General features: G+C 35.5%; 1 long non-coding RNA gene across 1 annotated transcript in view; it reads right to left on the bottom strand.

Moving 5' to 3' along the window:
• The window catches only part of LOC107975711 (uncharacterized), a 30,987-nt gene that overhangs the window by 8,804 nt on the left and 7,735 nt on the right, over positions 1 to 14,448 (bottom strand). Inside the window, exon 3 of the long non-coding RNA XR_001719093.4 lies at positions 8,507 to 8,561. This is a non-coding gene — a long non-coding RNA (uncharacterized LOC107975711). The remainder of the gene's footprint in view (positions 1 to 8,506; positions 8,562 to 14,448) is intronic.

Here is a 14,448-nt window from a genome sequence, read left to right as displayed (position 1 = left end):
GACAATGTTATCTATGAATAAAGACAGTTTTATTTCTTGCATCCCAATCTGTATACTTTTTATTTCTTTTTATTGTCTTATTGCATTAGCTAGTATTTTCAGTATAATGTTGAAAGAAGTGGTGAGAAGGGGCATCCTTGTTTTGTTCCTGGTTTTGGTGGGAAGGCTGAGTTTCTCTCCGTTAAATATTATGTTAGCTGGAGGTGTTCTGTAGATATTCTTAATCAAGTTGGGGAAGCTCACCTCTCCTCCTAGTTTACTGAGAGTTTTTATCATAAATAAATGTTGGATTTTGTCAAATGCTTTTTCTGCATCTATTGATATGATCACGTGTTTTTTTTTGCTTGTTGATGTGATGAATCATATTAATTGATTTTCAAATGTTTAATAAGCCATGGATATGTGTGATAAATCCCACTTGGTTGTGGTGTATAAATTTTCTCATACATTGTTGAATTCAATTTTTTATTTTTTGAGATTTTTTGCATATATGTTCATGACAGCTATTTGGTCTGTAGTTTTCTTATAATATGTTTGTCTGGTTTTGATATTATGGTAATGCTAGCATCATAGAATGAGTTGGGAAGTATTTTCTCTGCTTCTATAGTCTAGAAGAGATTGTACAGAACTGTTAAAATATCTTCTTTAAATATAAGCTTTTGGTTGTGTAGATTTTCTCTATTGATTTTCCATTTTCAATTTCATTGATTTCTGCCCTCACTTCTAATATTTCTTTTCTTCTGCTTACTTTGGATTTAATTTCCTCTTCCTTTTCTAGTTTTCTAAGACAGAAAGTTAGATTATTCATTTTAGATAATTTGTCTTCCCTAAAATATGCATTCAGTGCTGTAAATTTCCCTCTAAGCACTCCTTTCACTGCATCCCACATATTTTGATAAGTTATATTTTTATTTTCATTTAATTTGAAATATTTTTAAAGTTCTCTTGAGATTTCTTCTATGACTTGTGTTGGAAGTATTTTGTTTAATCTTCAACATTTTGGGATTTTTCAGCTATCTTTCTGTTATTCATTTCTAATTTAATTGCATTGTGGTCTGAGAGCAGAATTTTATGGTTTCTATTTTTTAAAAATGTGTTAATGTGTTTTTTATGGCCCCCCCCATCTGGTCTATATTGGTGAATCTTTCATGTAAGCTTGAGAAAAATGTATAAGCTGCTGCTATTGGATGAAGCAGTCCAATAAATGGATTAAGTTCATCTATGTCCTCACTGATTTTCTACCTGCTGGATTTTTTTCTGATAAAAGCGTGTTAAAATATCCAATGATAATAGTTTATCTCATTTATATCTCGTTGCAGTTTATCAGTTTTGCCTCATGTATTTTTCTCTCTGTATCTTCTTACTCATTAACTTCTTTTTCTTTCACATTGAAGAAGTCTCTTCAGCATTCCTTGTAGGATAGTTCAGGTATTGATGAAATCCCTCAGGTTTTGTTTGTCTGAGAAGGTCTTTATTTCTCCTTAATGCTTAAAGGATATTTTCACTGGATATACTACTCTAGTTTCCAATTTTTTTTCCTTCAGCACTTTAAATATGTCATGCCACTCTCTCCTGAAGGTGCAAAACTCACTGGTAATAGTCAGCACACAGAAAAATACAGAATATTATAACACTGTAGCTGTGGTGTGTAAATTACTAAACTTCAGTAGAAAGACTAAATGATGAACTAATCAAAAATAATAAACTAAAATAGTTTTCCAAGACATAGACAGTATAATAAGACATAAAGAGAAACAACAAAAAGTTAAAAAGCAAAGGGAAGAAGTTAAAGTGTAGAGTTTTTATTAGTTTTATTTATCCATGTTTGTTTGTTTATGGAATCAGTGTTAAGTTGTCACCAATTAAAAATAATGGGCTACAAGACAGCACTGAGAAGTCTGCTGTCAGACATATTGGACCTCTATTGCATATTGTTTCTTCTCTCTTGTTGCTTGTAGGATCCTTTCTTTATTTTTGACCTTTAGGAGTTTGATCATTAGAGGCCTTGAGGTAGTCTTCTTTGGGTTAAATCTGCCTGGTGTTAAATCTGCTGTTCTCACACTGCTATAAAGAACTACCTGAGACTTAGGCTTAACAGGAAGCATGACTGGGAGGCCTCAGGAAACTTACTATCATGGCAGAAGGCCAAAGGGAAGCACCTTCTTTACATGGCAGTAGGAGAGAGAGAGAGAGCCGGGGGGAAGTGCTACACACTTTTACACCATCAGATCTTGTGAGAACTCACTCACTATCACAACAACAGCATGGGGTCAAGCAATTCTCCTGCCTCAGTCTCCTGAGTAGCTGAGACTACAGGTGCTCACCACCATGCCCGGCTAGTTTTTGTATTTTTAGTAGAGACAGGGTTTCACCACGTTGGCCAGCCTGGTCTCGAACTCCTGATCTCAAATGATCCACCCACCTCAGCCTCCCAAAGTGCTAGGATTACAGGCATAAGCCACTGTGCCCAGCCCTCTGTATCCTCAGCTGTATAATGAGGAGGAAGGAGATTTGAGATTAAAATGCCTTACTGTGCTAACATATGTATGTTCTATTATGTTTTCAAATGAATACTGCTTATTCTATTGAGTAAGCCATTTGGGTACAAAAAAGCTTCAGTGAGGAAGTCTTTTTTTCAAGGTACTAATTATCCAGGGGAAGATTCTGGCAAAATTGTAAATTGGGCTATAAAGTTGTTTTGGCTCCTTACAAGCTTGAAAAGATCAATGAAATGGCCATAGTCATTTAGCCACTGTTGACATATCAATTGAGTTGATTCATCTAAGACTTCTTGAGTGCCTACCATGTACTAAGCACTATGACAAGTACAGAAGATACAATTGTGAAGAAAATAGATATAATCCTTCACACATACACTGACGGCAAAGTGGAAAATGGTTTTACCACTTTGGAAAACGGTTTGGCATATCTACTGAAAGCGAACATATGCATACTCTATGACTCAACAATTCCACTGCTGATACACACCACAGAGATGTATACATATGTTCACCAAAAACATATCCTTTTAATGAACATATATTTATAGAATTATTTGGAATAATTCTCACTGGAAATTACCCAAATGCACATCAGCAATAGAATGGATAAGTAACTGGGGGTATATTTATACACAGTAATATCACAGAACATTACGAATGAATGATCTATGACTACCCCAATAATATGAGTCTCCTAAACATTATGTTGAACAAAAGAAGCCAGACACAAAATAGTACATACTGTATGGTTTCATTTATATTAATTCTAAGAACAGGTGAAAATAGTTTTAGCTGTTAAAAATCAGATAATTCTTATTTTTGGAATATAGCAACTTATGAGATAGCACCAGGAGACTTCTGGGGTGCTGTTTGTTTTCTATTTCTTAATGTAGACTCTAATTATACAGATGTGTTCAATTTGTAAAAATTCACTGAGTTCTACACTAGTGATATGTGTACTTTCCTGTATGAACATTATAATTCAATAAAAATGTATCTCCCTCCCCAAGAAGAATGACAATCTTACCACTTAGAGTAGGAGACAAATAAGCAAATAAGAACATAAAAAAATGGTAATGAATGCAATGAAGGAAATAGAGAGTGTATCAAATATTATTCAAGTATTTACAATGGGGAAAATACAAACAAGGAAATAATTCCTTGTTTGGCAATCAAAGTCAATATATGTAGAACCCTTGGTGATTCAAAACTGATATTTGTCTTTTGTTTACTGAGGATATTTGTCCAAGGAGGTGCCTCATCTATAGTGGAGGATGTTGTAGACTGGTCAGTTGATCAATGTGATTTTCCAGTAACAGTTATGCAGTGCTCCTTGTATATACTTTCTTTAAGAACTGTAATTATGCTGCCCACCATGCTTATGGTTGCACCACCTGACTCTACTAGCAATCTGTTCTCCCTTTTCATCCACTCTGTCCCAAAGGAAGTACTAATAGTATTTGAAGATTTATAATGGAGATAAGTGACATTAAGAACATCTGGAAATCTGGTACTTTGGCTTCATTCAATTTATTTTATTAATTAAATTTTGGTAGCTGAGATTCAAATATTGCATGAATCTTTTTTTATTTTATTTTATTTTTTTAGAATGTTGAAAGTGTGTGTGTGTGTGTGTGTGTCTGACTATACTCTTAAGCCTCTGGGGAATATTATGCATATATTTAATAATGACAGTAGAATGTGCTGCTTTAAAAAAAAGATTCTCACTGCATTGTTGTAATAAGTGAATATTTACAGATTGAATCTAAATTAAGTTCTACTTAAACCCAAGTTAGCTGTCCATCCAAAAAGAGGTTCAACTACATCAATCTGCCTGTGAAATATCCCGGGAGTCTTAAGAGATGTAATGAATCAATAGTTAAGCCTTCATCATTACTTTTTCCTGTAATTAATTTGTGACCAAAAGAATTCATTTCTATAATTACAATTTTATAAACCACAAAATGTGTTTAAAACATGCTGTTAATGTGCAACAGACTGAGAAACCTCTGAAAAATATAATTCCAGTTGATTAGAAAGAGTCATCTCTACTTAGTCTGTGCTTCCGAATGTCTTGGCTTGGTCACCAGACCCCTACATGTTGCTAGCTGTCAGGTTACATCAACTGCATGCAACTCAACAGATCTTGACAAATTGAACTCTCCAGTCTGTCAAGGAGACAATAATGTGAAGTTCTTTGTGAAAAGAGCTTTTTTATATCAACTCTTGACTATCGGGGATCTAATTTCCTAGTTCTCTTTAGCTAGGTCTTTGTCTCTCCCCATGTCTTACGCCTTGCCTTTTGGACAACTGACCCCTCTGTAAGTGAACCCCAGGAGATAGGCAGGGTGAGAAAAGCAAAAGGAACTTATTTGGTCAATTGAGCAACTGGATATAACTCTGACATCTCAGTATTCTTACTCTATAAGACTTGTGGAGATAATCATCAATTGCTTCAGAAAAGTGCTATTTAGGAGAATGAGAAAAAAATGCATATAAAATTTGAGTCTTAGGCAAAGCAAATTTAAATAGTGCATGAAATGTGATTATTTTCAAATCTTCAAATTCACAATTTCTGAAAGTAAATATAATGGTACCTTGAATGGTTAAATTTTAAAATTCATTCTATAACCTCTCTAGTTTGTTTGTAAAACACTTTCTTGGGTTATATATTTGGGGAAAAAGCCTAATTAGTCCAAAGAAAGGCACATCTTTGAGAATGGATGTATTTATGCTCAAACACACAGTAATTTTTTTTTTATTTTCCTCAAACTAAAATTACAGTCCTCAGAAAAATAGGAACATAAATAAGACTGAGATTTAATCAAAAGGATGTCTATTATTATATACATTTAAAACAAATGTGCATACATACAGACACAGAAGAGAAACTGCAATGTAATCTGAATAAGGAAGGAGCTTAAAACTTTGGAAAATAATTTAACACAAACTCTAGTTTTTTCACTCTTTTTCCAGAAAAAGAAGGAAATTGGGGAAAACTTTTACTGAATTAAATTAAAAGAATGGTTGGGTAAATCCCTCAAGTTTTTGAATGAGTACACATATCCTTACTTTTAATGGGTTAATTCCTGCATTCACTAAGCATTTGGTAGGCGCTCTTCTGTCACTGAAGATGCTGTAGAGTATGGACAAAGTTCCACAGAGCTTTTATTATGGGACAAAATGACTAAGGACACCATTATGGAACAAACAAAGGATCAACAGTAAAGAATAAAGCACAAAAATTGCCTTGCTTATTAACTGCCAAATTTCCAACACTTCTGTGGGTGGCAGGTTGATTGCCTAGACAGGTATAAATCAAGCATCCTCTCTAGTTCATGCTTTGCCTTTTTATTGATAAAAAGTGCTTGGGGCTACACAAGTTGATACTTGTTGGAACCCCTCAAACACTACCACCTTTTGCTGAAAAGGAAGGGCAGCTTTGAAAACAGAAGGTGCCCACCACTCCTTAATAAGCTTTTTTTTTTTTTTTAAAGATCTCATTCTATATAAAGCTCAATTAGACACTGAGGGGAATGTAATAAAAGCTCAAGGTAGTGAGGGACCCTCCCTTCCAATCAAGTGCAATTCAGCAGGAGAAGATGATATAACTGTAAGAAATAATAACCAATGTTAGCATTACATTTTCTTTAGAGGTCATGACAGATTTTCACATACATTTTATTTTGAAAATAACCCTGTGGTGTAGGTAGGACATTAAAATAATATTATGATGCCCAATTTAAGTAAGAAACTGAGCTTGGCAAAAATGAATGACGTTTTTCAAAAATCACAGCACCAGGGATGAAACAAGACTTACTTTGTTCTACTTATAATCATTTACATTTATAACCACATCCTGCTCTTTCCCATAAGAATGTTAATGACAGATAGACCCTCATTCATTCCTCTATTCATATATTTATTAAACATCTATTTGGTGGCTACTGTGAAAGTGATGCAAAACTCAGTTATTTTCTGCTCTCATGGTGTCCATACATATTTGAGTCACACTTTATCTCTTACAAAACTCTTCTAAGAAGAATGATAAATCATCACTACATCTTATATAATGTATGTAATGAGGAAACAAAAGCTCAGAGGGATCTCCTCACTGACCTAATACCATAAAGATAGCCTGAGTTCAGGAAGATTCAGTCATTACTTAAGAGCTAAAATGAGCACAGAACTGTAGGATATTAGCTATAAACTTTGTTGGACATGCATCTCCATTACTGAAAATTTTGACTCTGTACTAGCAGTATATTTTTTAAAAAGTTTAAGTAGTGTGCATGTGCTACTGTGTGTGCTACACATATTTAACACTAATGGTAAATACATAACAAAACTCAAAAAATTTAAAAGTTTAAAAGGGATGAAATGCAAAGCACATATAAATAGAAGCTTTACTCCTTACTTCCTGTAGCCTAATGGATTATCTTGCATATACTTGAAAGCATACATATCTTTCTTTGGAGATCACTGTTATAATAGGCAATAAATTTTAAACAAATATTAAAAGAAAGACAGTCAATGTGAGTAGGTATACTTGCAACGAGTTCTGGGTGTCTGTTAAGCTTTGGGTGGATAATCAGCAATCTAGAAAAATCTGATCTTCAGATTCCAATTATGAATGTCTCTATTAAACACTAGTGAGATGCAAGTTTTCATAGTCACTCCTACCAGTCTGTTTCTGGGTTACACTTTTCAGCTTTTTGGACAACCTGACCATCAAAAAGCTTGAATGCCAATGATAAAAGTGAGAACATTTTGAACAAATGAATGTCTGCTCCAGCAGAAAAAATGAGAAACACTTAGATTTTATTTCATTCATGTGACAATCACACAAAACTCAATTAAAAGGGGTAGGCCTTTATAATTTAGAAACATTTTATTTGAATTCTCTATTAGCTATTAATATAATTTGCACTGTCGCAATAACTGCACCACTCTATAAAAACATTTAATTTCCACTTATGAACAAGAGATCACTTTTCCCTCCACAATAAACTCTTTAGTTGAGCACAATTTTAATTACTTATTTATACTTTGCCCAAACTCCTCCTCCACAAGGAAACATTTTGTCTTCAAATTTATGGTAATATTGAAATTCAATTTTTTAGCTGTTAGCTCAATGAGTAGTTTTTACCAAAAAGCAACAACAAATTTTCATTAATCCCTTCTTTGAAGGATCTAAAGCATGGACACCCCCACTCTCAGTCTTCTAAAATTAGTTAACAAGAAGCAACAAAATAATAAATCAAAGTTTCCATTTGTACCATTGTATGACCCAACTTCTGGAAGCACAATTTACAGTATATCTTCTGGACATGGTAACTACTGGAATTTTGCAACACCAGGTCCTTGACCCCCGAGTCTGCCAGGGCAAATTACTAGGGAAATAAAAATATAGTTTTTATAAGAGTAATGATGTTTTTGTGCTATACTAGGGCTCTTTGAAAAACTAATTGAACTTTAAGACTTTAAAAAGCTTTTCCAAAATTCAACAACAAATTTGATTAAAAATTGAGTTACCATGCAATTTTGGGGAATATTTTTATAATGAAGAGAAAACTTGATTTCAATTTATTTATATTACACTTCTACTGAGGAAAAATTGTGGTGGCTTATGTCGGAAAAGTTTTGAGACAATTTTTGAAATAAACATTTTGTAATAATGGAAAATGTTGAAGTAAGGTAATAAAATGAAGAAACAAGTATTTTCAGAAAAAAAGTATTTATACTTTAGGATGATGTAAGAGCCATTATTCAAGATGAGAAGAAATCTTAATTTCTAAGGAATATTATAGTTTTCAATGCCTTCTTCAGTTGCCTCATCTCAATTCATCCAAGAAAGTTTGCTCAAGGAGACATTGCTCACTGTTCATTGGAGAAGAGTTTATTGTAATATTTTGCTAAAAGAGGCATTAAAGAGGCTGAATCTCACTATGGAGAGAACGGAAACACTGTCCTACCCTTTGGAGACAAGTATAGGTTAGACAGACCTGGGATCACAGCTCATCATTTCCTTTGGCAAATCACTAATTTCAGGTTTCACATCTGTAAAAAAGGAGCAAGAATAACCTTTGTATCACAAAGCATTGTGAACTGAAAGAATTATTGATATACACATATAATACTGTGCCTAAAATGTGATACATGTAATAAGCTAAAATTATTCAACAAGTCTGTTCACAGAGTAAAATTAGACCTATTCCCTGATTCAGTACTCAGTTCGTTATACCACACTCTGTTCACCTTCATCAATTAGAAATTGTTAAATTAGACCAGGTTTTCCAGCTTTGTAGATAATCTAGTATGGTGACTATCAACAAAGGTCTTCATTGGAATAAGCACTTTCACTTTCCTGTCTTGGATTCTGATTTAGCATCTGAAGCTGTAAAAACCCCACAGAAGATTCTGATGTGTAGCCTAGCTGAGAACTACTAATCTAGTTTATGTGCCAGCCTCTTACTTTCAAAATCTCTAGCTTATCAATGTAAAACTACTGTTGCCTTAGTTGCTGTTATTACTATATGAGCTTTCTTTGCTTCCATTTGCAGTGGAATCAGAAGCTGGAATACAGCAGGCAATGGCAAAAGTCAAAGTGACACCATGACTCTATCTGATTTCCCCCCATTTGTTGATGGTTTCTTCCATTATTTCTGGCCGACACATTTACTTATGCTCTTCAGAGGATTTGTAAGCAGGGAGAAGTCTCCTATAAGATAGGACTCTTAATCCAGTTCCAGTCCCAAGATATGAAGAAGCAATTAACAGTTCAAATATGGCACCCATGATTTCAAATGAGAGGTCTAACTCAGATAAACAAGTCGTTGAAGTGGGACACCATGTCCACATGATAGAACATTAGGCAAAATACATTGTTTTTCTCCTATTGTTACTGCCAGTGGGTTATTTATCAAAAACTGATAAGCAGGTGACTTCTGTTAAAGAAAGTTTGTACATCTCTAGTAGATATTGAGCTTTTTGGCTCCCTTTCCAACATAGCGTAGTTTTAATGTTCAGAAATTCCTGGTTTGCTCAGTATACAACTGTAGGTAGAGGAAAAAAAGCTCATATCATTTTGTAGACATTTCTCTCTCTTAAAGTAGATGGCCACAAAAAATTATAATACTCAGAGCTTATAACTTTCAGCTTTGAGGTAATAAAAATCACCTTCTAAATTGTTCATTGGGGCTGGGTGTGGTAGCTCATGCCCGTAATCCCAGCACTTTAGGAGGCTGAGGTGGGTGGATCACGAGGTCAGGAGATGGAGACCATCCTGGCTAACACGGTGAAACCCCGTCTCTACTACAAATACAAAAAATTAGTCAGGCATTGTGGTGTGTGCCTGTAATCCCAGCTACTCAGGAGGCTGAGGCAGGAGAATCGCTTGAACCCGGGAGGTGGAGGTTGCAGTGAGCTGAGATCGCACCACTGCACTCCAGCCTGGGCAACAGAGTGAGATTCCATCTCCAAAAAAGAAAAAAAAATGTTTTCATTGACTTTCAAAGAAATTAATTGCTTTTAATCTGTTATTGCAAATATTTCTTCATATTTGTAGTTTTGTTGACTTGTAAATTAAGATCATCATGTGACATGGTTTTAACTCTAATTAAAGTTACATTTAATATGTGTGGTTGAAATTAAAAATGGAAAAAATTACAAATATGAAGAAATTCTCACTGCTACCATTTCTCCTTCTAATAATAAAGTGTTAATCCATACAGTATGGTCCTAAGGAGAGCTTCACTTATAAGTGAGACCTAAAGGTTGTCACATCTTGAAAATCAGTTCTTTGTATATCACTTGGGATATATAAAAGCAGGGTCATCCGTATCAGAAACAATTTCTTAAACATATACTCTCTTTGCCAATATTTCAACCCTAGTTTTGGGATTTTATGATGGCAAAGGAGGGTTTTTGACAGCTATTGGTACCTTAAAAGTGAACAGCCTGTAGAAATAAATGATCCCAAAGAGCAGATAGAGCCATACAGATCACTCTGAATTTCTTTGACATCTCCCTCTCCTGGAAGGCCAAATAATAACCTATTGACTCTTCTGCCCTCCTGTGGCCAGAAATCAATGGAGTCTGTACCTCTTGAGTAGATATTGCTGTGATCTAAAGACAAGTGGATTATTAAAATGGATGTTTGGTGCCTATGTTAGTCAGGGTTCTCTAGAGAAACTGCACCAATAAGAAGATATATATTTATTATAAAGTATTGGCTCAGGCAATTATGGAGGCTGAAAAGTCCCAGGGTAGGTTGATTGCAAACTGGAGACCCAGGAAAGCTGGTCATGTAGTCTGAAGGGTGGATAGCCCAAGAGCCAATGCTTTAGATTCCAGTCTGTGTCTGAAGGCCTGAGAATCAGGAGGACCTATGTTAGGAGAAGATTAATGTAAAACTTAAGCTGTCAAACAGAGAGGCAATTCAACCTTCTTCCACTTTTTTGTTCTATTCAGGCCCTCCACACATTAGATGATGCCCACGATATTGGAGAGGACTATCTGCTTTACTCAGCTTACAAATTCAAATGCTAATCTCTTCTGGAAACACCCTCACAGACACACCCAGAAATAATGCTTACCCAGCTATCTGAGCATCCTGTGCTTAGTCAAGTTGACACATAAAATTAACCACCTCAATGCCTGTTGAAGATTGTCTGCAAAGATGGCCATTAATAATTCCTTCATTTTCTGTAAAAATTCCTTTCATCATGATGTGCAGCTACTTTCCCTCTTCTTGAATTCTGTCTGGACTTGTGACTTCCTTTGACCGATAGAATGACACAGATTTGACACTGTGCTAGTTTGGGGCATGAAATTTAAGAGGCGTTGGCAGAATCTGTTTGTTTGTTTTTTAAAGAAACCATTCACTATATAAAGAAGATCAGGCTATCCTGCTGGAGAAAAATACCATGTGGAAGAGAACTAAGGTGCCCCAGGCAATATCCAACACCAAGGACCCCAACCTATAAAGGAGTCCATTTTGGATCCTCCTTTAGCTTCATTTGAACTACCTTAGCCAACCCCATGTGAAAGAGAGATGAGCTGCTTCCTTTAGTGCTGCTTAAAATCTGGATCCATAAAACTGTGAGCAATAAGATGGTGTTGTTTTAAGCTGCTAAGTTTTGAAACGGTTTTTTATACAGCAATAGACAATTGAAAAAAGTTGTAAATTTTATAGTTTTTATTCTCCACAACTTAACTGATTTATCAGTTACAGAGCATATTTACCCTTGATCATCCCCTCAAATATAAGGTATGAGTTATTTTCAAGATGAGTCTTTCACTGGCTCATGTGTAAGGTATATTTCTTGACTTCTTGCCATTATTCCCAGGCCTTGGAAATTTCCAGGGTTAGAATATCAAGCCTTTAGATTATAGTCTTAGTGCATTTCTGCTGTTATAACAGAGTAGTACAGGTTTGGTAATTTATAAAGAATAGAAGTTTATATGGCTCACAGTTCTGGAGGCTGGGAAGTCCAAGAACACAGTAACAGCATCTGGTTGATTGTTACTGCATAGCAGAAGGGCAAAAGGCAGAAGTAAGCACGTAAGACAGAAAAGGAATGGGGGCCAAATTTTCATTATTTTATCAGGAGCCCACTCTCATGATGATGGCATTAATTCATTCATGAGGGCAAAGCCTTCATTACCTAATGAACTTTTAAAGGCCTAACCTTTTAATACTGCTGCAATGGCAATTAAGTTTTCAACACATCAACTTTAAGGAACATATTCAAATCATAGCAATTATGGTTCTGATATTTACTAAAGTGGAGACGTCTCAAACAACTATAACTACTTATTCTTGAAGATAAATGAAAAGATTAGATTTTTCTTGACAGCCAGATTAAGTAGGGACAGGAGGGCCTTAGGGTCATAACATGAGCAAGCTCAGATCTTAGCAGCACTGGCTGGTGGGGATGGGAAGTAAGCCAAGGCCAGGCTGTAGAGCATCCCAGGGAGACCCAGGCATCAGAAGTCACAAGAATAACAATTAAAGCCAGTCAAGGGGTGACAACCTGTTTGTATGTGATTAATCCTTTCATAGCAGTTCTTCAGCCAATTAATCAGAAGTCAGCCCTCTGATGACTCACGCCTAGTCAGTCAAACCGGGGTTGTGTTTTACTTCATGCTAAAGAGATGTGAAATCCCAAGAAGGAGCCAGTTATAAGACCCGGGTCAATGAGGTCAAGTTTGGGAAAAAGGTTGCAAGTGGTGGGTACACCCCATGAATAGTAAGACAGTTTTCTAGGCAATGAGACAAATGCAAGATTCGGCCCATTCACAAAGTGAAGCTGCCTGTCCTGGTCAGGACTAGCAGGATTAAGTTCGTAGATGAAAGACACAAGTGAATTCCGGTTCAGCAGAGCTGATAGTGAGATACCCAATTCAGGAGGTAGTGAGGAAAAATAAAAAGACTATAGAAAGGCAAGAGGCCAGGAGAACCAAGACAAGCATAATGAAATTTGATAACTTGCCCAAGACCAGTGTTGGTTAGTTTCATGTATATTTTTGTTATTGTACTATAGCAGTTAATAACCATATATTTTTATGAAGTTAAGAGAGAATAATTACTAAGGAAGATTTGACAAAGGGGGAAGTTTCTGATTTTCTTTTTAATCACTTGTCAAGATCTTGAATTCTTTCAAGGATAAGTGGTAGGAGAGGTGAAAAGACGTAAGAAGTTGGAGTGAGAGAGTCTTTACAAACTTAAACTTTTTATTTTGTGAATAGTTTCAAGCACTCTAATTTTTCTGAAGAGTAAATGTAAATAGTTCTTTATTGATTTAAGTTTATATTCAATGGTAAGTTTAACGTTCAATTATTCATTTATTCTTTCACTTATGTCTTAAGCCAATTAGTGGTAGCAATGGTCACAAAGGAAAGTACTTAATTTCTATTTAACTTATTTCTATTCACGTACAGTAAAGACAACACAGTGTCCTCATTTATTCCTCTTAGCTATCTGCTGCAAGTTACTTCTACATAAAATATTGTCCTTTTGTCACCACTAAGTACTTATTGTCCAAAACAGTACAGTTTATTGCTCTTCTAAGTAGATTATACAGCATCTTCCCAAACTCTGTATATTCTTTTTTTCTTCTTCTTTTTCGTGGGGGAGGAGGGAGGGTCTATCCCAGTGAGTGTCCCATGCTAGAGAGCAATGAAACATTCTTTTTGCAAGAATCAAAAGCTTGTTTATATCCTTACATCCTTTGGACATCACTGAAGAGACTATATTATTATATGAAAAGACTGTTGCAGTCTTCTCTCTCCCTTCTCCATGTTACCCCTTGTGCTTCTACCCTACCATAGTCCCTTTCAATTTGCTTAAGATAAAGATGTGGTGCCCTCATGGGTAAGGCACTATAAGGCAATGATGTCTGAAATTCAGACTCTATTGGACAGCTCACTTCCCGTATTTACTCTGTGCTTGGCAAGTTGATGGGGGTGGCGGCTGTGGTCACAAGGAACAACGTCCGCATTCTCTTTTTCTTATCCCTCAGATAAAAGATATGACTTTGAATTCCTTTGGACCATTTTCATCTTAAAGCCAAATTTTTTCTTCTTTAAATCTTCTTTTAGCAATGAGTCAAGGTTAAAATGCATATAAACAGCTGTTGTCAATATGTTTCTTGCAGAAATGACAAATCTACCTTTTCTAGCTGTTGCTTTTCTTTAATGATTCCATATGTTCCTCCCTTCCACAGATTATTAAGGCTGGCCACCACCATCTCTAGATTAGTGATTTGTTTCCTAAACAAAACTTTCAAAGATATTATCTCTGTTACATTGTCCCTTGTGCAAGGGGTCATTACCCTCTTTTGGTTTCTGGAGTAATGTGGCATCCTCAGTTGAACTGCATGCATTAGTTCTGTGCTCAGAGCAGTTTCAGGCAACAATTCCTATTCTATTTAAGCTGTGGTCA

Source organism: Pan troglodytes, chromosome 6 (genome assembly GCF_028858775.2).
Source record: "Pan troglodytes isolate AG18354 chromosome 6, NHGRI_mPanTro3-v2.0_pri, whole genome shotgun sequence".
Taxonomy (NCBI): Eukaryota; Metazoa; Chordata; class Mammalia; order Primates; family Hominidae; genus Pan; species Pan troglodytes.
The sequence above is the reverse complement of the archived record's forward strand: the minus strand, read 5'-3'. Positions and strand labels throughout refer to the sequence as shown.